Raw genomic sequence first — 23,214 nt, 5'->3', positions numbered from 1 at the left:
ATCCCTTCTCCATTTCACTTTGATGTATTTGTTCTTGGCCCCAAATCCTAATGCTAATAAACTTCATCATATTTCTGAATGATTCTTCATGTAATGTATCAGTTTGCTTTTAACTTTGGTTGGTAAACATACCTAAATTAATATTAATTAGAAATATGAGATTATAATCTGAGTTCCTTCACCTAGATTATTAATAAAAATATTAAATCATATTGGCCCTTAATCCCTGTCAAATTGCTCCATAAGGGCTATTGGCCCTTAATCCCTGTCAAATTGCTCGATAAGGGCATTAGTGCTAAGATCCCTTAGTATCTGATGTTCCAGTCATTGAGAACATACTGGTTAAGTGTATGGTTTGAAATTTTTGTTTTTTTGAATGTTGAGGTAAACATACTCTTTCTTCAAACACACCTCAAAGCTTAAATAAATAAATAAATGAGAGAAAGCAGAGCTCCTGTATTTAAACCTTTCAGGATAGTCTAGAGGCCCATCATTTCTATCTTGCCCCTGCCCCTCCCCTTCCCCACCTCCTCTTCTAGACAGCCTCTAAAGGCACCTGAATGCACTCCTGCAGGGATTCTTAACCCATAAACCTTTGTACTTAACTGCTAACTGGAATATAGGATGAAAATAGAAGTCTAATTCAGATGTAATTAATGAAAATCTTATCCCACACACACACTTTGGGGACTGTCCCTTTATCATAGAAGATAATAAAATTGGTCTGGAATATTCTCTTTAAAAAGTCAGGTGAAATGCTGACCAGTATCTTGACCTCAGAACTGAAAAACATTTGATGCTTTATTCAGAGTATCTAAAGAGTGTCAACATGAAGGCAATACAGGTATAATTATTCATGTTTAGAGAGGGCTAGGCCATGCTCTTGAGAATGTGTGTGAGTGTTACAAAATCCAATCTTAGACCTGAATTTTCAAGAGTGTTCCTTGGTGCTCTTAAGATGATAAAATGCTAACTTGAGATCAGAGCCTGGTATTTTATAGTTTTACAGATATGATTATACCTGCCTTTACTATTCGGAGAAGGCAATGGCAACACACTCTAGTACTCTTTTTTTTTTTTTTAATGTAAATTTATTTATTTTAATTGGAGGTAATTACTTTACAATATTGTATTGGTTTTGCCATACATCAGCATGAATCTGCCACAGGTATACACGTGTTCCCCATCCTGAACCCCCTTCCCTCCTCCCTCCCCTTACCATCCCTCTGGGTCATCCCAGTGCACCAGCCCCAAGCATCCAGTATCATGCATCGAACCTGGACTGGCAATTAGTTTCATATATGATATTATACATGTTTAAATGCCATTCTCCCAAATCATCCCACCCTCTCCAGTACTCTTGCCTGGAAAATCTCATTGGCGGAGGAGCCTGGTAGGCTGCAGTCCATGGGGTCGCGAACAGTCGGACACGACTGAGCAACTTCACTTTCACTTTTCACTTTCATGCATTGGAGAAAGAAATTGGCAACCCACTCCAGTGTTCTTGCCTGGAGACTCCCAGGGATGGGGGAACCTGGTGGACTGCCGTCTATGGGGTCACACAGAGTTGGACACGACTGAAGTGACTTAGCAGCATCAGCAGCCTTTACTATTTATTTTGATGAATAACTATGTTTACCATTATTTAGGTTCTTTTAAAAATTTCTGAATCAAATACTGTGACATTTACTTTCTTCTCTGGATTCAGTGTGTGGACAGTTGAGGTTGTAGAATCTTGTTCTTAACCTTGGACAGTAGGGAGTATTATTTTTTTCTATTATTATTAGTTTTCATTTGTTGGTGTTTAATGTGCACGCTAAGCTGCTTCAGTTGTGTCAGACTCTGTGTGACCCTATGGACCGTAACCCTCCAGGCTCCTCTCTCCATGGGATTCTCTAGGCAAGAATACTGGAGTGGATTGCCATGCCATCCTTCAGCGGATCTTCCCAACCTAGGGATCAAATCCACTTCTCTAACATCTCCTGCACTGGCAGGCAGGTTCTTTACCACCAGCACCACCTGGGGAGCCCTGTTGGTGTTTAGCATATATGTGTAAATTTTACAGTGATTAAGAGCTATGTGGTCTGGTCACTCAAGATGGTTGTTCTCTTGCTCTCTGTACATCCCCTTGCCAGACTAGTGTCTGCTTCACCTAAACCTTAAGCACATGACTGAAGTTCTTATATACTTGCCCCAGGCCCCAGCTGGTAATTGTTCTTTATCAAAGGGTGGTAAGGGGTGTGCCTCTCTGTTGGTTTCCCTGGAAACTGATAAGCCCGCCTGACATCAGTTCCCTAATAACTGGTAATCTCCCCTTTCCCCTGGCGTGAAGACTGCTGCCATGTCCTGCTGGCTTTCTGCTGCGCAGGATGGGGCATCACTCGAGGACCTGACCTCAGATGGGTAAGCTCCCGGGTAAACCATTGATGTGTCTCTAACTGACTCTGGCCTCTTTCTCTGGCCGTGAACCTGGGCAAGCATGGGGCTTGTAGGCATAGGGTAAAGCCCTACAAGAGTTCTTACAATGGTTAAGACTATGACAAGTAACACATTTCAGTATGCCTCAGATTACTCTTTTGTAAAATAAACTTGGGTACTATACCTACTTCAGAAGATTATTATGCTGACAAAATGAGTTATGATAGAAATGGAATGCTTTAGTAAATAGTAATATCTTATAAGAAGAAGGTTTCTATTACTATTAACAGTTCTTTTACCTCCCTCTCAGGTGGTCTTGGCCTGTGGCGGCTTGAATCAGGATTTTGGTTCCTGGCCAGAGATTGAGGTCAGGCAGTTCCAGGGAGAGTGCTGAATCCTAACCTCTGGGCCACCATAGACAGTGGCAAGGTCCTGGCCCATGAGCTGTGCAGAAATGAATTTCCACATAGAGATGGAAAGTAGTGAAACAAGTGTTTACTAGGAAGAAAAGAAGTACCATACATGTGGAGGGACACATGGGTAAGCTCAGAGAGAGTCATGCCCTCCTGGTAGTTTGAATCATGTTTACGGGGCATTTCTTCTGAGTTTCCTTTAACCAGTCATCTTGCTTTGCTTGATTATGAGCCTGTATTTGGTTTATCTCCGGGTCCTCCCAGGTGTGTGTGCCAGGGTGGATTCTAGCAAAGAGACCTATAGGTAGCAGCATCATGTACTATGAGGTGATGCCCCTCCTCTTTTGACTTCCAAGGAGACTTTCTGTGCATATGTAGTCAGGGAGGTGTCCTTCACTTTGAGAATGAGGAATACGTGTTCTTTTACCTCCCTCTTCAATCATCCTGCTTTTATGGAGTTTCTGGTATTATTCTGTCCACAAGAGAGAAACTATTCAGCATGGGACCCATCTAGCTCCTGCCTCAGTACTACTGATGCTGCCTATTAGTTTGTATATCTTGAAGAATATTAGTTACAGAAGCTACAGAAATATGCTCATAGAGCAACATGAAGCTGAAACCTGAAAAGTAACTTGAAAGAGTGAAGTTCTAAACAAAAGAATTCTGCTTTTTTCTCAAAATATTGTTTATAGAAGACGATATTCATGTTTGTTAATATTGAATACCTGAATTATGGAGGATATAATGCAAATTTTTATTTTGAACACATATTACTTTAAACTGGCATTATACTTCTGCATATTATTTTTTAATATTTCTTTGTTGGCTATGCTAGGTCTTAGCTGCAGTTCAGGGGGTCTTTGTTGTGGCATGCAGGCTTCTTAGCTGTGGCATACAGACTGTTAATTGCTGCATGTAGAATCCTGACCAGGGATCAAACTTGGGCCCCCTACAATAAGAGCATGGAGTCTTAACCACCACACCAAAAGGGAAGGCCTTGTCTATTGTATTTTATTAACCTCTTGAAACGTACAAGGAGGCTCAATGTATCATCTTTTTGGTAAAGGGTTTTAACTATAAACAGAACAATTTTTAAAAGGATGGCATAATTGAATTGTGAAAGACTAACATGGGTAGCCAGCAATGAAATACTCTCAAAGAGAGGAAAAGATTCAGCAAAAATTCATACTTTAACAGGTATTCAGAATAGAGACTTCCATATTTTTGCGTGTGAATTTTCATGTGTGACTTATCAAAGTCAAATGGAAAATATAGAGACACTTCTCATAGACAAATGTGAAGATTTTCAGGACCATCATAAATGTATTTTTTCTACGTTAGTTTTCTAACTTTCTATTTCAGGGAAAAGCAACATACTTTGGATATCTCACTTCATGGAAATTATTTTTTGAATAAATAAAAGTAAAACAGATTAAAAATGCACGTCCCAGTTTACATGGACCATTTTACATAAATCATTTAAATGGATTCTAGAGTTAACAAATAGTTTAATACACAACTTAAGCTTATATAGCCAGAAAAGCCTTTTGTGTCTGATTCTATTGTACATATAGGAGTGGACAGATTCATAGCTTTCACTAGAATCATATATAATTTTTTTTAAATTACTTACACTGTCATGATTTTGTTGAACTTCTTTCATTGTCTTCCATAACTTCTTCATTATGTCAGAATTTATTTTTCCTTTTTATGTCTCTGAACAGAGCTGCTATTTTTCTCTTTGAAATCTCACTGAGACTGCCAGAGAGAAAGACCACGATGGTGTCAGTTAGAAGCGAACCAGTGTAAAAGGTTATCTTGTACACTTAGAACTCTGTGTAATTCAGTTTGGAAATGAAGTAATGAAAAGAATATTGTGTAAAATCGAGACATACATTCAAGCCCCTGTTTTACATTACCGCTTACATTGTTCCTTTGCACGATATCATTAGTTTCTTCACTGTGGAGGGAAATGAAAGCATACCATTGAATTACTACTTCTATCTAGTAAAGTAGCTTTAAAATTGTACTTAAAATGAAGGACAAAACACTGTTCCTTAAGATTAGCAACAAAGTGAGAATGTCCATGTTCCAAAACAGTAGAGTATTATGGATGTTCTGGCCAGAAGAATAAATTAATAATGATAATAACATAAAATGTATACTGATTACAAAGGAAAAAGTGAGAATGTCCACATTAGTAAATTATATGATCAACTACATTGAAAATCCTAAAAAAATCAGTTTACAACAAAATAGCCCATTCTAGCAGAACAGATAAATAAGTTTAGCAAGATCACAGAATACAAATTTAATGTACCAAGTTTATAATGCAAGGAAGAGGAAAATAAAGATAAGGGCAAAATTAATGAAATAAGAAATGTGCAATAAAGAAATAACATGAAACCCAGAGAGTGTATTTCTATAAAGTAGCAACTAACGATTGGAAAATATACTTTTTAAAAGGACATTTTAGCATTAAAAATAACAAAATAAACTTGATAAATTTAATAAAGATGTGCAAGATTTAAACTTGGAAAATTGTAAGATATTGTTAAGAATCATTAAAATGATTTAAACATTTGAAATTTATATGGTTGGACTGGGAGACTCAATATTGCTAAGGTGTCAATTTTCCCTGAATTGATTTATAAATTTAATGCTGCCTCAAACAAATTCTCAGCAAAGCTTTATGGAGACTATCCAAGGTGGTTACATGGGTATACAAAATTGTCAAATCTCAAGAAATTGTACACTTAAAATAATATGTAACTTACACTGATAAAGTTAATTTTAAAAAATCATGTTTTACCCAGTAACTAGCACCTGATCCAACCAATCTATTCTAAAGGAGATCAGTCCTGGATGTTCTTTGGAAGGAATGATGCTAAAGCTGAAACTCCAATACTTTGGCCACCTCATGGGAAGAGTTGGCTCATTGGAAAAGACTCTTATGCTGGGAGGGATTGGGGACAGGAGGAGAAGGGGACGACAGAGGATGAGATGGCTGGATGGCATCACTGACTCAATGGACATGAGTTTGAGTGAACTCCGGGAGTTGGTGATGGACAGGGAGGCCTGGTGTGCTGTGATTCATGGAGTTGCAAAGAGTCGGACACGACTGAGCAACTGAACTGAACTAAACTGAGCCCCTTACAAATACAAGCTACTAGTCCTATATTAATTAGGACTAGTTAGTAAAGCCTGCATAGAGTTCTGAAATTGCTGACATTTTGAATATTATAAAATTAACACCTTTCTATTTTATAACTGGCTGCTTGCCAAATATTTCTAATACATGACTCCTCTGTTGTTGATTTTTATCCTTCAGGTTTGTGACTCATTATGTAGTATCTTAGAACAGGGGTTGACAAACTTATGACAAACTTGGGTCATATTTAGTCTACCATCTGTTTCATATGGCCTTTGTGAAGAATGATTTTAATATTTTAAATAGTTGAAAAATTTGAAAAAATATTTTCTGACATGTGAAAATTATATGAAATTCTAATTTTAAGAATACACACAGCCATATATATATATCTATTGCTCTTAGTGCTATAATGACAACAGAAACTATATGGCTCACAAAGACTCAAACACTTACTATTTGGCTCATTGCATAGTAAGTTTGAAAAGTGAAAGTGTTAGTTGCTCAGTTGTGTCCAGTTCTTTATGACCCCATGGACTGTAGCACAGCAGGCTCCTCTCTCCATGGGATTATCCTGGCAAGTATACTGGAGTGGGCTGCCATGCCCTCCTCCAGGGGATCTTCCCGACCCAGGGATTGAACCCTCATCTCTTGCATCTTCTACACTGGTAGGTGAATTCTTTACCACTGCACCACCTGGAAGCCATGTATTTGTTAAATGAATTTAAACATGCAGTAAATTGCAGTCAAGGTATGACTTGGTTTCCTTAGGACAAATTTGAATTATCCCCCTTTTGACTCTCAAAAGTATCAGATTTGGAGGATATAATGTTACGTTCACTCTAGTTCCTAGGTCCTGATTGTGCTGCTTGAGGCCCCGTGTTGCATAATTTTTACACACCAGTCTTCATTCTATAAGACCTGGACATTAATGATCTCAGTTCCTAATCAAGCCAGTTTTTCCAACCCCAGGAATGCTTCTATCCACAGGCCTAACTGCTAGCAAAAGTTATCTTACACTCTTCATACTTTGTGGAGCCTTTGTTGACTGTGGAGAATCTGTTCAGGCACCATTTCATATTTATTTAACATATAAGAACTGTACATGTTTTCATTTTTCAGTGGAAAGCTAATTTCCTGAATTCATCTTAGTCACTACATTCTCATAGGAGTCTTGCCAGGGAATCACCAGTTAAAATACTTTGTCCTTTTTGGAAGTGATGTGGCTCCTTTATAGTGGCAGAACCAGTTTAAAGAAGCCAATTACCGGAGGACTTCCTAAGGGAACTTAATAAAAGATGTGTAGCAGAGTAACCTTAGCTTTGTATGCAAATTTAAATCAAACGTTACTGGGAAGAATTCTGTAGAGGGGTTCTCACTGTTTCCTCTGCAAACAAAGAGTTCAAGCTAAGGAAAAGCAGAACCACCTGCTAGCACCCATCAGCAAGAGATGAAACTGTATGCTCTCTGTGCACTTTAATGGCCTTTGTTGTGTGTGCACCTTTTTGACTAAGGGAACAGAGGTGAGCAGAGTAGGAAAGACTGTTCGTTGAGAAACCTATTGGCTAAGCTACAAAGCAGCACTGGTCAGTGATCTCTGTTGCTCCTGCTGGGGGAGAGATGTTCAGCGCGATGTCACTCTGAGAAGTGCTCTTTCACCAAAGGGTCAGAGCCGCTGGACTGGCAGGAGAGTCCATGGTCCAAAAGGGCTTTGATGTGCACCAGCCTTGCACTCAGAGAATTATACACAAGTGCTATGTGGAGCCTCTGACTCAAAGTAGGTGAGTTGAGGGAGTCAAGCATCTCTTTGAAAATACCTTCAGAGGAAGTAGCTAGCACTCTAAATAGAAAAATAACATGGGGAGAATATTTTAGTTATGGAATCTTAAGGGTGTTTTGTTGTCATTTGTTTCTGATAAGTTAATTATTAAATAATTTGTTTACATTTTTATAACTAAACTCTCATTTGTAATTAAATGAATAAGCTTATTCAGTGTTACATCTAATAATACATTGTTATTACTTTCTATTTTGTTTAATACTAAAAACTCTTGTGCGGTGCTCCTTGCTTACCTCAAGTGAAATGCTTGACTGCCTACATTTCAAAAGTAACTTTTGAGGGACTGAAGCTTCTAGAGAAAAAGAAGTCTGAAAAATACAATTTATGAAGTGGTGACTTTTAGGAAATAGACTTTGGCATAACTCATAGAAGGAGGGGTATTGAAAATTTTGTATTCCAAGTTTCTATAAAGTAAATGATGGAGTTTCAAAGGGGAAAATACTCTGGAGCCTAATAGCAAAGGTCAGGAAGCAAAGTAAAGCACTTGAGGTCACACACTGATGAGGGAGCAACCAGACAAGATCCAGAGGCTTTGAGCACCTGGTTCAGGGCATTTCCTTTACCTCAGGAGATTGATGGGCCAGTTATAAACACAGGAATCCCAAGAATTGCTTTTGGGGCAAGTTGCTGAAGAACACTTAACCTACCTCTCTCTTCCCCATACCTTCAAATTCAGATATTAATACATAGCCCTCCTAGCTGTTTCTCCCATTTGCCAGACATGACTATACTTCTGGTGTCTTTCCACTTACCACTTTGTTTAACCACGTGTTTTCTACACGAGTTGCACAGCAGACTTCTTCAGGTCTGAGGTATCATTACCTTACATAACATCCTGCCTAAACCCTGTACAGAATCATAAAGAAAATAGCATCTCCCACGTCAGCCAGCCTCTGTCTTCTTACTCGTTTGTTTATCATGACAAATGTCATATAAACTTATATGTTTATCTATTGTGTGACTGCATGTACAAGGATGCAGACTATATAAAACAAGGAATTTTTAGAAATATAAACTAAAATAAGATGTTAGACATTTTCACAGTTAAATGAAGTGATGGATGTGGTTGCCAAATTTGACATTTGTTTGAAATAGCATCACTGGACCTCACAGAAACAAGGGCAAGAGAAATGTTACTTTGTTTTGTAATATTTTATATTATAAAAAGTGACAGATAATAGGAAACTACCTTGAGAAATATTTTCACAAAGAAATTTACTTGATCTTTAGTTTAATAATTTTGCAAAGATTTTTACCAAACATTGTATTCTGTGACCACTAATGTGACCACAAATGCGCATGCATGTCTGTCAATGTTATTTGTCTCAGTACGAGCTTTTGTAGAGTATATGTAGTTGTTGTATAAACGTCCTTTATATTACCTTGTGCCCATGACCAGATTCCTTTTTAAAGATGATGACAATTGAGGAATAGTCCTGATGAGACTTTTTGATTGTGTGCATTTGCTATTAGGTTGTGGGAGAAAGAAAAGTCCTTGAGGATGGGGTTTGTGGAACTTCCTAGAGTGTATTTTATGCACATTATCTTCTATTATCAGTCCCTTGGTGCTATAGGCTTTGAAGAAAATCACAAAATTATCCACAAATTTAATGATTAAATTGTGTTTTATACTGTATTATATTGCAGTGTTCAGAACAGAAATCAGAAATTTAATTAAAGTAATAAAATATGGAAAGATACCATAACAAAAATTATTTCTAACCCTTAGAAATGACTGTAAAAGACATTTTAATCAGTACATAGTGGCCTGTTTACTATAAAATATAAAAAATAAAACCAGGGATTTTTGCACATGCATCCTCTGTTATCACTAAAATTAGTGGTTTGGGAATAAGTTCAGAGTACCTGTTCAACAAAAGTTTACATCGACAATGCATTTAAAGATCACTAACCTCACAAATGAATTTTGCTAATTTAACTCTTAGAAGATCATCTTACTTTAGATTTGCTCTATCTTCAAGGAATTTCTCTTTTTTTGGAATATCTTTGTGACTCTGAGTGAATCAGGTCTTTAAGTTTTGGATTTGCATGTATAAAGCAGGGAAAACAAATATACCCGCCTAGTATTAAGGTTGATCTGAGTTTAAATGGGATAATATATTCACAGCACTAAGCACATTATCAACACATTGTCAAGTGCTCAAGAATCAGTGTTTGTATTGCAAATTAGTAATACAAATAAATTAAATTTGTTATGTGTATTAGAGTAACAGTGCTACCTGCCATAACACAACTTCCAAATCTCAGTAGCTTATCTTAATGATGGTTTATTTATCATTTCTACATTGGTCAAACACTAGCCAGTTTCCTTGATTGGTCTCTACTAGGTGATGACTCAGTGATTCACAATTCTCCAAACTTTTGATATTGCCATCTTTATAATTTGGCTTCCACTGTCACTGCAGAAATGGAAGCGACAGTAGATGATTAAACAGGAAGTTTGATGACTACACTTCAATGAGGCATATGTCCCTTTGCATCCCATTGACCACCACTCAGTCAAAGGAAACCCAAATCAACTGCAAAGGAGCTGATAATGTCTTCTTCGCCTTTATGTCCAAGAATAAGAAATGGGATTAGTGAACATCTGGCCATTGCTTGTCACACATTCTCTTCCAGTAGTTACTGCTGTGCAATGAATTATCCTAAACTTAGTGACATAGAACAGCAATCAATGTATTATGCTCACAAATGCTGTAGGTCAGAAATTCACAAAGGGCATAGGCTTATTCATTCACATGTCTGATGTCTGGACTGAGGACTAGAACACTAAGGAAAACTGCATTTAACCTCTCCTGAGGCTTGACTTTCTCATAATATGACAGCCTATGGATATGGAGCTTCTTAATGGAATTTCAGGAATCCAGGAATAAGTTTTAAAGTTAGTAAATCACATATAGTATTTTCTTTTTTCATCTAACCTCTGAAATCATGCACTGTCACTTCTGCCGTAATTTATTGCTTGCAAGCAAGTCAAAAGCCTCCCCAATTCAAGAAGAGGAGACATGAACCCCACTTTTCAATGGAAGGAATATAATTTAAAGGTCAAAAGGAGCATGCAGGATGAGAAGTAATGGTGTGCCCATCTTCGGAAAATGCAATACACCTTAATTATTAAAAATACCCATCATTATCATCATCTTTATTAATAATTTTCTATTGATTAACTTTGTGACCTAAGTTTAGCTTAGATAGTCTTTTGCTTATTAAGTTATAAACCAATGGAAATATGCTTAAATTATTGCAGGTGATCATTTGTTTAATTACAGAGTTTTGGGAGTTCTGATTAACCAAGTATTCTAGTTGATTAGAAGTGTTTTACATAGCCACATTTTAATGTCTTCTCTAAATGTGTCCTTTGCTTATTTAAGACTTTAAGCTATGCACAATCATTTTTGATACCTTCTTTGAAAAAAAAAAAAAGCCTTTGAAATAAATATCTAGGAACTATAAAACAGAATCAAAACCTTGAGAAGTATATGTAGAATATGAAATTATCATAAACCTAAACAGCACAGAATGAGGAAGGTATCATATCAAGGAATAACTTTTTATTTGTTATGTAGTCTCCTCTGTCAACCACTTGAAAAATATTTGAGTATCTTTTCTCATGTAGACACTGTGCTAGGTTTTAAGAACACAAACACGAGTGAGACATGATCCTTGTTCTCAAATAACTGGCATTCTCATGGAGTAAATAGATATGTAAGCAAAGGATAGGAATTTATTGTGGTAAGGGCTATAATGGATTCATATGGAATCATTGTTGGAAAAACAGTTTGTACTGCCGCCATGGAAAAAATTATGCAAAGATGTAACTGTTTGGTGACATTTGAGTCAGGCTTTGATGAATGAGCTGTGCAGTTGGAATTGTGGCTTAGGACTTTTGCAAGGATATAGAAGTAAAGGCATGTTTTAAGAACTGCAGTCAAGCCAAGGTGCCTGAACCCCTCTTCATATAGGTGGAGAAAGACTGAAAAGTAACAGGATTCCAAATTCTTATTTTCATTCCAGATTCTTATTTTCATTTCATATCAAAGAGACCTGACCTCACTAAACGATAAAAGGAACAGAATCACTGGATTCAGCACAGAGTATTCAAGATTCTTTCCATGGGATTTGGGTTGAGGAGTAATGCTCCCACCCACCACAGTCATTCACCTCAAGCTGTCTAGTATTTGAAAATTGAGTTTCTGTTAGTAAGACAATAAAGAGGAATTAGTAACTGTGCTGCGGTTGTTGTTGTTGTTCAGTCACTAAGTAGTATCTGACTATTTTGTGATAGCGTGGACTGTAGCCTATCAGGCTGCTCTGTCCATGGGATTTCCCAGGCAAGGATACTGGAGTGGATTGCCCAGGGGATCTTCCTGACCCAGGGATCAAACCTATGTTTCCTGCTTGTCAGGCAGACTCTTTACCACTGACACACCTGGGAATACTGTAATTGTATAGACAACAATTACAATCCCTTACAGTACATTTACTATTGGAGGAGGATAGAAATTTCAATCAAGTTCTAATTTATGGTTTATGCCTCACTAAATATATTAATCAAATATAATTTTCAGGAATTGCTCTTCCTTAGAGTATGAAACCTCTCCAAAAGGGAGTTTGGAAGAATGATAAAGATAATAATGTTAATGATGATATTAATAATAATGGGAGGGAAGTGAGGCTTGTGTTTGGAAGCAAACGGCATTTTTGTATTTGCAGTGAGCTGAAGCCAAGCATATGCCAACAGCATTTTTAACTGCCTACCATCTCAGAGGAGATTTAGGAAATCAGACTGACAGTCAGGCATGTTCACCACTAGAGCAGCCAAGGTGAAGGATTGAAGTGCTGTCTCTCTAACTTCAGGGACTCATTGAGTCTGTTCCAGAATATAACATGCCACTGATTACAGAGGATTTTGGTGTTAAATTGACAGAAGAAATTGCTAATCAAGATGCAAGTGGGAGATGTAAATGCAAAAAGATATGAACTTACCAATTAATGCAGAGAAAATCATTTTCTCCTTCAGAGGCCTTGTTTCTCTAGTAAATCTGAAGCTTTACACATCTGCTTTGAAAGAACCACATCAATCAGAGAAGGCTGAAAGATAGGGTGTTATGCTCTGATGAGCAATGGATTAGAAATCAGGAGACCTTGATCCTGGTCTCAGTTACATTATATAGTAGCTGTGGAGTCACAGTTCCTTCCCTTTAATACAGTTACACTGTGTCCTGATACATAAGAGTGAATAAGCATACCTGTCATGGCTTTATCACATATTTTAGGAAGACTTTTCTTCTTTCCCTCCTTTCCTTCTCTTTCCTTCATCATTTAATATAGTCATTGAATTCTTTTTATTAATTCATTTTTATAAGTTGTTGAATACCTATATGTCAATAAATGTATCCAATATTTAGGCATATAGAGATAGAAGAGATAGGTTAAGATCTCTGTTCATAAGGCATCTATAATCTTAGTGGAGAGAAAAAGTAAATGAAGGATAAAGACAAGGCACTTATGATAAGCGATATGAAGGAAGTAAAATGATGTGATACAGAGAAAATTGGCCTAAGAGATAACAATACCTTAAATACAGTGGTTGAGGAAAGCCTCTCTGAGATTAGATTTGACTCAGTTAATGTGAACAGGATGAGTCAGCAATTTTAAGACAGGGAAGAATGCTGCATGCAGAATAGAGTAAATGTGAAAATGCCAAGACTGGGATAACACTGGCTATATCTAAAGAAAAGGAAGAAGGCACTGTATCTAAAACTTAATGAATGGAAGAAGGGAGTGATATAATATGATTTTAGAGAGCTAGACAGATTAGGTCATTTTGGCCTTGTCAAAATTGTCAAGCAGCTTAGATTTTGTTCCAAAGCACTGGGAAATATTGAAATATCTCCACCAGATGAGTGACATGATCCCATTTGCATTTTAAGAAGTCCCCTCTTGCTTTTGTTGAAGGTTGACTTTCAAAAAGAACTCCAAAAAGGTGTTAATCAAGCAAAACTCAGTTTACTAGACTTACTGCCATAAAGGAGAATACCACCTTCACAATCTTACTAGTGTCTCAAAATAGGGAAATTAAGTAAGGTTCTTTATGTCATTTTAAGGCCTATGCTGAGAGATATTAAAAGACATTTTTCAGAAGAGAGAACTGGCTGAGATTTGGTGACATGGTAGATTTGGATGACAACACAGTGAACTGAAGATTATGAAATGACTCTGGATGAATTCATTAGTCTTGATAATTGATCAGTTTAACTGGATCAGTTTTCTCTTCTAGGAGCAAGTATTTCCTTAGGAAAATAGCTAAGATATTATTGATTAACCTTTTAATCATTAACATTGTTCACACATCAATAGGCATAGAAAAGCCTACCCAGTCTCATTATTGTTCCACACAGGAGCAAGGAATTGCATTGTTTTAGTTCCTCACTAATTCATAAAAATATGTTGTTGCAGGTGGAGGTTGGCAGGAATAGAAGTGATAATACCAGATATGAGTCTATTGTAGTTTTCCGGGCAATGGATGATGCTGTCATAGATGAGTATTGTACTCTCCAATACAGTAATTTCATGTGCCTGTTTAACACTTGAAACTTGGCCTGTGCGTACTCAAGTGTGCTATATAAAACCCACAATTGTGAAGATTCACTAAGAAAAAAATAATATATTTCATATATATTGAATATTTGTACATATCATAATGATGTTCATAATATATTTCAACCAAATACGTAAAAAAATATTTTCAAGTTGATATGTATAAACCATTCTTTTTTTTAATGCGGCTACTAGCAAATTTAAAATTATATAGGTTGCATGCATTACCTTGGTATTGGACAGTGGTAAACTAAAGAGTGGGCAAAACAGGTAGATGAATTTGAAATTTATTTTGGAAATAAAATTGACTAGGTTTTCAGGGACTTAATGTGAATTTTAAGAAAATGGGGGAATCTAAATTTAGCAGTTTAGGTTTTTGTTTGGGGCCATTGTGTGGATATGAGCGTTACTTAATGAGCTAGGGGAGACTGGGATAAGACAGTTTGTGGTAGAAGTTGGATTCCATTTTAGTGGGCTCATTAGAGGGTTAAGTTTAATTGTTTTACAGGTATGTTGTATGGTTCATTGAGTATATGATTTTGAAATGTAGAACAAAAATTTGGCCTTTGATTGGAATTTGATTCCCTAGCATAGAATGTATTCATACTTGGAGAATGTGTATTAGAAAAGGAAAAAAAAAAAGAAATGTATTTAGAATTCATGTTGAAAAGCTAGTAAAGGAGACTGACAAGAAGTAACAGTAAAGATGGGAAAAAAATCAAGAGTGCTGCCTAAGAAGCCAAGGCAGGGATTTTTTTCAACCGGTGGCTCAAAGGTTAAAGCGTCTGCCTCCAATGCGGGAGACCCGGGTTTGATCCCTGGGTCGGAAGATCCCTGGAGAAGGAAATGGCAATCCACTCCAGTATTCTTGCCTGGAGAATCCCATGGACGGAGAAGCCTAGTAGGTTACAGTCCACGGGGTCGCAAAGAGTTGGACAGGACTGATCGACTTCACCTCACCTCACCTCACCTCATGTAGAATGTTACCTACAGGACAGAGACAATAAGTTGTGTTCATTATTTTTGGAGACATAGATGATAAGATGATCAAGTAGGTAATGTACATTTAGATATGTGGTGCATTGGTGTCAGGGTTTCCTAGAACTTAGGGCTAAGGCTGCAGCTAGTAAAAGAAGTTAAATATTCCAACTGTACATTGAGAAAACTGCCAGTTGTTGGGCCAGTGCACTTCCACCAAACTTAGATCGAGTAGGGGATTTGGGACAGGGAGACAGAGATTTAATTTTTCCAGATGTGTAGTGCTCTGAAAGAGATGTTAAACAGTTTTCTTCTTTTCTCTTTGGAGTTGCACTTGGGATACTCTATGACGTTCTCACACTATAAATGGAAAAACAATAATCAAATAAGCCTGATACCCTGACAATGCTAACCTATTCTCTGAAAGTAAATCTTTATCCTTTGTGTCAACATAAAGTCATATAACTGTAAACATTATGTATATAGGCTTTATAGTAATGTTACTTATTAATGAGTATTAATGTCTCAATCTCAGCTCCCCCCCCCACCTTTTTTTTTTCCTCTGTTCTTACAGATTTTGCTGTTGAACTGTTCTCTTTGCTCAGAAGGCTTCTTACTTCCTATGCCCTATGAATATTTAAAGAGTCATTTGTCTTTGTGTACTTTTTGAAAGAATTGTCTTAAAATACCAGTTGTTTCCATTGATTTGTTTAGATTTGTTTTGTTCCAGTATCTTTTACAAAGTCTTGCTGTTACCAAACTCAGATGTGTCTGCTTGAAAACCAGTACTCAAAAGACAAGTGTTGGTTGGACTGAAAATGTTGCTTTATTCAGGAGGCTGATAACCTGGGGATAAGGTAGACTCCTATCCCCCAAAATAAGCTCTGAGGATTCAGCTGGCTATGAAAGTTTTTAAAGAAAAGAACCTTTATCTTCTGCTGTTTTCAGATTTACTTCTGAGTGTTGGGAGTGAGGTAACAGGTGTTCCAAGAATCTTTTCTCACCCTGGAGTTATGAGATCCTCCCCCTGGGTCGGGGGCGGGGGGTGGGGGCGAGGCGGGCTTAGTTCCTACATGTTGTTCTGTGTATTCCTTGAGGATGACTCACAAACATGCTTTGCTGCTGCACTATCGTTTCCTGACTGCACCCCCTTTGTTTCTGCATTCCCTTGCTTCTGCTTCTCTGATTGGCAACTGTTTGAATCTGCCCTTTGGAACTCAGGGAGGCTGAATGGAGACTATTTACTACTCAAACTGGAAATGGAGTGGGAGATAAGACAGAGTCCTCCTCCTTTTCAATAACACCCTATTCTATTTGTAACTCCAACGGTCAGGGAAGTGTGTAATTTCCTCAGTTCTGTCTTGCCATGGCAAAAAATTAAAGCAACGGACAGACCAGTGTTATAGTTTAGTTTTATTGGCAAGTAAAGGAAAATACATCCTCGAGGCATGAGAGCAAGCCAACCCAAAAGATGTGAAGAGAAGTCCCTGGCTCAGTTTTGGCTCCTCTATTTATATGTTTTTCTCCTCCCCCTGAGCCTGCCCTATGTAAACTGGGCTAGCCAGGAGGGCTGTTTGTCTTACCTGAGGTCCTTACTCTGGTCCTCGGACCTTCCTTTGTTCTGTTTTTGTTGGCTTTTCCCTTCTTTGTCTCTTAGCCACCACACTTTTGGACTCCTTTTTTCTATTCTAACTACCTAACATTACCCCCTTAAGAGATGGGAGGCCCAATCCTTTGGGAATAGGGGGCGTGAAGGTCTTTCTGGGTACTGCCTGCTGAACAGGGATGGCGAGGGGCATTGGGCCTCCCCCTCTTGCTAGTCTCAAGCCTCAGTGCCCTTATAGTGGTGTCCATCTAATTTTCCATGGTTGGCTATAGTTTTATATATCCTTGTTGAACTGGCACTGCATTTTGTAGCTTGTTGATCTGGGCTAACAACATGGGTTAGACAGTTGATAATACATGGAACAATCATAAGCAGCATCAATATGGTGATAACAGGGATTAATAGGGGCATTTGCCAAATCCAAATTCCCCTCACCAGGAGAAGAATCCCCCAAAGAGAGACAGTAGCCACCCCGAGAACTCTCCAGCTTGTTCTTTGAGATCCTGTAGGAGCTGAATGTTTTTCTTGAGGATTTTCTTTAACTTAGCTGGAAGTGTTTACCCAGAAACAACAGGTCTCATTCAAGATGGCTCAAGTCTCTCCTTGTTCAGGGATCAGGAGATCTTTCTCTTGTCTGTTTTGAAGTACAACCCCTTCCAAGCTATGTTGGGTCTTTAGCACTATCCTGAGAAATCTTATCCCCAGAAACTTGAATTTGGGGGTGTTCATTAGAATGACACTCATTTGCAGTTCTGAATAGGTATCTGAGATCTCCCAGGGGCTCACAGGTATAATGAGTGTCCTCTTCCGTTTTCTTCCACAGCTTGACTAATGAGTAGTGAGGAATCACGTCAGGAGTCATGACTGGTACCTTGACTGCTGTGGTGGTAGAAAGTATTACAGGGAAGGGCCCCTGCCCTTCCATGTGGGCTGGAGTTGAGCCTTTGGGGACCCATCCTTCCAGACTTTAATTAGGACTTGAGTCCTTGGAGCACATGATAGTTGCTCTTTAGAATCTTTTGAGTCCTGGTTGACACCCCACAGGCATATATCTTCTTGGAATTGTCCAATGGCCATGGTATAAGACTGAAGGGTCTGAGCCTCTGGATTTAGGAAGAGGTCATTGAGACCTCTAGGAGACCTATAGGAAAGGTCTCCCATATAGCATCTCATAAGGACCAAGACCAACCTGTTCCTTAGGGGCAATGCGGGTGTGGAGGAGAGATATTGGTAAAGCCTCCTTCTATCCCAGGGAGGTCACCTGGGTTATCTTTTTTATTGCCGATTTTAAGAATTGGTTAGCTCTTTCTCCTTTTCCTGAAGACTGAGGCCTCCAGGCACAATGGAGATAGTAAGTAATGCCCAATGCTTTAGAGACCCCTTGGCTGACCTTAGAGGTAAATGATGTCCCATTGTCACTTTGTAATGACCTGGGAAGACCAAATCTTGGAATGATTTCATGGAGCAGGTTTTTTACCCCTCTTCAGCCTTCTCAGTCCAGGTGGGAAAGCCTTATCCATCTTGTGAATGTATCTATCATGACTAGTAGGTATTTATACCCTTGAGAAACTGACATCTGGGTGAAGTCCATCTACCAGTCCTCTCCTGGGTATGTCCCACATTGTTGGACAGGCTGGGCCAGCTGGGTCCTTTGAGCTCCTTGTTTAATTGGCAAGTGGGTGGTTGTTTAATTGGCAAGTGGGACAAGAGAAGACTACTTGACTTATAGTTGTTTGGAGGCCTGTTCCTCTGAAGGACCTTTCTAGTAATCTTTGGAAGGCCTTTCCCCCTAAATGAGTGGTAGCATGTAAGGAGTTAGCCAACTTTCATTGGAGGTTCCCAGGCAGAAAAAGGAGTCCCTCCTGTGGAACCACCTCATATGATCTTTTTGAAAGCCCTCACTCTTAGCTTTGAGTCTCATCTTCAGTCTATGAAGGAGTTTCTGGCAAATTAGTTTGTGGAACTAAGGTGGCAACCCCTATTAGATCATTGTTCAACAATGCTGCTCTCTTAGCTGCCTGATCGGCTGCTTGGTTCCCTCATGCCACTTCTGTGCTCCCTTTTTGGTGTCCTTTACAATGGGAGACTGAACCCTCACTGGGCAGATAAACCGCCTCCAAGAGCCTAAGGATTTGATCACCATATTTGATTGGGGACCCTCGGGTGGTCAAGTGGCCTCTTTCTTTCCAAATAGCAGCATGTGCATGTAACACTAGGAAGGCATACTTGGAGTCAGTGTAGATGGCTACTCCTTTTCCTTTTCCCAGCTCTAAAGCTCGAGTCAGGGCTATGAGCTCAGCTAATTGGGCTGAAGTACCTGGTGGTAAAGGTTTAGCCTCTATGGTCTCAAAATTGGAGACTACTGCATATCCATCTCTTCTTTTTCCATCCAAGACAAAGCTGCTTCCATCAGTGTACCAGATTTTCTCAGGATTGGTCAGAGGATCTTCTGACATACGTGCCAGAGTTTTGTCCAGTGGTCCAAAGTTTTTAGGTAAGAGTGAAAGAGGAGAGAGCCCTTGGGGTAGGCAGGAGGGTAGCTGGGTTAAGAACTTCACAAGGGGTTATAGTCAGGCCTGGATGTTCTATCAGCACTACTTGATATCTGAGGATTCTTTGATCAGACATCCATAAATGGCCTCTCCCCTTCAGGAGTTATTTCACTTGGTGTCTGGTAAAAATAGTTAGTTTGCCCCCCAGGAGAGAGTTTTAAAGTATCTTCTATCAGAAGTGCAATAGCTGCAAGATTTTGAAGGCAGGGAAAGATCTCTTCCCAATAAGAGTATAGGACACTCAAGGGCCATCAGAAACCGGTGGGAAAATATTTGTCCATCCCAGCAACAAAGAAGTATTCAGGTGAATCTTTTTGTAGTTGTTTTTCCTGTAGCACCCTAAATGGTGCAGGTTTGGGAGGAGAAGGCTCCGGAGTAGGAGGTCAGGACAGAGTAGGTAGACCCTGTGTCAACCAAGAAATTCTTGGACCTACCTGCCACATCCAGCTGTACCCTTGGCTCCAGCCCCATGATGATTATCTGTGACAGGTGGGCTGCCTAGAGTGGACTGCTTCAGTCCTGTTGAAACATTGTGAGGGAAGGCTTGGTGCTTGACCTTGAGGCTCTTGGGTTCCGAGGGCAAAGTGCTGCCAATTGATGGCATTTGTAACAAGCTAAACTTGTCACAGTTTGGACATTCTCTGGCCCAATGTCCTGCCTGTCTACAGATTAGGCATTTGCCTGGTCCCTTGTCCTTCAAGGACTTGGGGTTTGCCATAGATTTTCCCTGGAGGGCAGCTAGCATCTGGGCATGCCTTGTCTCTTTCCTTTTCTCCCTTTCCTAGACCTTGGCCTCCCTCTCCTGTTCTCTGTTATAAAAGGTATAGGTGGCTGTCTGGACCATCTCATCTAAAGAAGCAGCAGGGTCCTGCTGCTGTAGCTGTTGTAACTTTATCCCAATGTCTGATGTACATTGGAACAGGAATTTGTCCTTTAAAGTCACCTGTCCCTCGTAAGAGTCTAAATCTGGTTTGGTAAATTTTTGGAGGGCCTCTTTTAGCCTTTCCTGAAAGGCAATGGGGTTCTCATTGGACTCCTGAGTTACTGCTGAGATTAGGCATAGTCCCACAGCTAACTGGTTTCCTTCTATTTCTGTGGCTGGACTTCCTTAGGGGTGAGTCTTTCTGAAGCTTATCCTACCCAATACTGTTGCAACCTGAGAGCCAGGAGTCCCCGGGTCAGGGTGCAGATCCCCAGACAGGTCGAGACATGTCAACCTCCCGAGAATTGGGTCCCTGGGCAGGTTGAAGCATGTTGACTTCCTGGGACCCCTGGATTGGCAGATCCCTGAGTAGGTTGAGGCATGACAAACTCCCAGGGATCAGATCCTTAGGCAGGTCAAGGCAGGTTGACCTGGAGCTGGGCATCCCCAAGGTCTCCAGCATGTCCAGTGCTGGGTAGGATTAAGGGGTTGTAATCTTAACTCATTGCTGGTTTATCCACCATGGATGGGAATAGATACCATGATGTCAAGCAGTCCATGTCTGTGCCCTGAAACTGGGAACCTGGTGAAGCAGCCATAAGCCTTATCCTCTTATTGCTCTGAGGAAATATAAGTCACTGATTTCCTCCCCTCGTGCTCCATAAAAGCAGGCTAGGGTGTCTCCAATGGTAAACATTTCATTGTCATAGACCCATTTTAGGTAATGACAGAAGTAATGACAGAGGAGTGGGTTATCTGGTTCTGTTAGGGGCATTAGAGTATTTTAGTAATAAGCAGGGTGGAGTGATGTTGCCTACAAGGGGGCAGGGTCCTGTTATAGGAGCTAGTAAGTGGCTTAAGAACAAATTGATATGAAGCAACAGACCAGATATTCCATAAAAGTGGAGTGGAGATTTGATCCAGGGGTATGTTTGTAACTTTAGGAGAAGAGTGTCAAGGATTTGGGCCCAAACGGCCTGCTGGGCTAACTTCCAAAGTGGCAAACATTTTCTCAGAAGCCCAATCGCCTTTGAAGGGATGCCACCAACAGATAAACTTCTAGCAGGCATTGTGTGCCTGTCACCCACCCTAGCGGGTTCACTGAGAAATAGGTGTTGTTGAACATGTTATAGGAAACAAGGAAGATGAAGGCCTGAATATCTAGAGAGATTGGATATTTACAGCATTTCTCTCCCAAGGGCCAGCTATTTTCTTGTCCCTTCAGAAGACTGTAGAGGGAACACTGTGGGCCTGCACAGGGCTCAGGAAAAGAACACAAAACAGAGGGAAGGGGCAGGGCACAACTTTTGAAAGAATGACATAGTCCAAGACTCTAATAAAACCAATTAAAATCAAATGAGTCCAAATTCAACTAAACCTTAATCCTCAATCTGCAGGCTAAATGACACACCCAGAGGTGCCAGGACAGTTCCAAGTCACTATCAAAAGATGGAGGAGTGGGTGGTTCCCTAATTGTTGGAATAATCCTCCCGCTCATTAGCATATGAAATTATCCAGCTCCCCAAAACTAACCACACCACATTCCATGGTCACTGCAGTCTCCTCTGTGATGGCCCACACCCTGTAGAATGTGCTTCTTTCTGAATCTGAACAAATCCACCTCTAACCTATCGCTGTGTCTCTCACTGAAGTTTTGCAATGAGACATCAGAGCCTGAACTTCATTAGGTCCTGAAGCCAGGCACTGTGGGTTTTGGCCAGGCTCTAGTCCCAGTCGGATATGACTGAATGACTAAGCATAGCACAGAGTCCCTGCCACATGAGTTTGAGTTCCAATCTTAGGTAAACAGTTTCAAGCACAATTTTCAGAAGTGAAAATATGATGACCTGCCCAATGCTTGTTGAGCAGTGGCATAGATGGACAGAGGAGCTGAAGGATAGGAGGAAAAAGCAGTGGGAAAAATGTTCCAAAGAATCCCCTTCATAACCTGCCAGAAAATCTGCTAAATACCTGACCTGTGCTCACAGTTTTCATTGGCCTGATCCTTGGCACAAAGAGTATTAAGGACAGAAGAGCCCCCACCCACTTGGGCAACAGCTACTAGAGCACAGAGGATAGTGGGGCCTTCAGAGAACACTAGGGAGCAGTCTTTCCAGAGTCCCTCAACTGCATCCACTGATGCTCACTTGTTCATGGGGGAGGAGAGGGGGTGGTGCTGAGAAAACAAGAAATGAGATTGTAAACGAATTAAGATTTTGTTAGCCATATGTCCTTCCAGCCATAGGGGTGAGGACTTCCTACCCCAACCGGAGGTCTCCTGGAATCAGAATGAGCCGCTCAGCTTTCTGCTGAGTTTGTTTTGCTGTTTCAGTTTCCAGCATGCTGGGCTACTTGTCACTCCCCCTGCACTGGGTTTTCTTTGCATTCAGCTTCCACCGTGGGAGCTTTTGCCAAGCTAGACTTCTGCTGTGCTTGGCCTCTGCATTGCGGGGGCTGAGCTGAGATTGTTCCAACCAGGTTAAATCTGAGTCACGGCACCATATATGTTGGGGGAGTGTGTAATTTCCTCGGTACTATCTTGCCACAGCAAAAATTTGAAGGGATGGACAGACAAGTGTTATAGCTGTTTTATTGGCAAAAGGATGAGATGGTTGGATGGCATCACCAACTTAATGGGCATGAGTGAGTAAACTCCAAGAGCTGGTGCTGGACAGGGAGGCCTGGCATGCTGCAGTCAATGGGGTTGCAAAAA

At 39.8% G+C, this 23,214-nt stretch overlaps 1 protein-coding gene across 8 annotated transcripts in view; it reads left to right on the top strand.

The window, feature by feature from the left end:
* CTNNA3 (catenin alpha 3) overlaps window positions 1-23,214 on the top strand; it is a 1,860,557-nt gene that overhangs the window by 1,467,217 nt on the left and 370,126 nt on the right. For 2 of the 8 annotated variants that reach the window (XR_009598595.1, XR_009598596.1), the window contains exon 14: window positions 103-15,089. The exons of the other annotated variants lie outside the window; for them this stretch is intronic. The gene's annotated coding sequence lies outside the window, so the exon portion shown is untranslated. Of the gene's footprint in view, window positions 1-102; window positions 15,090-23,214 lie in introns of those variants that run through there. 8 annotated transcript variants of the gene reach the window in all.

Source organism: Ovis aries, chromosome 25, assembly GCF_016772045.2.
Source record: "Ovis aries strain OAR_USU_Benz2616 breed Rambouillet chromosome 25, ARS-UI_Ramb_v3.0, whole genome shotgun sequence".
Taxonomy (NCBI): domain Eukaryota; kingdom Metazoa; phylum Chordata; class Mammalia; order Artiodactyla; family Bovidae; genus Ovis; species Ovis aries.
Note: the sequence above shows the minus strand (reverse complement) of the source record. Positions and strands in the feature narration are given on the sequence as shown.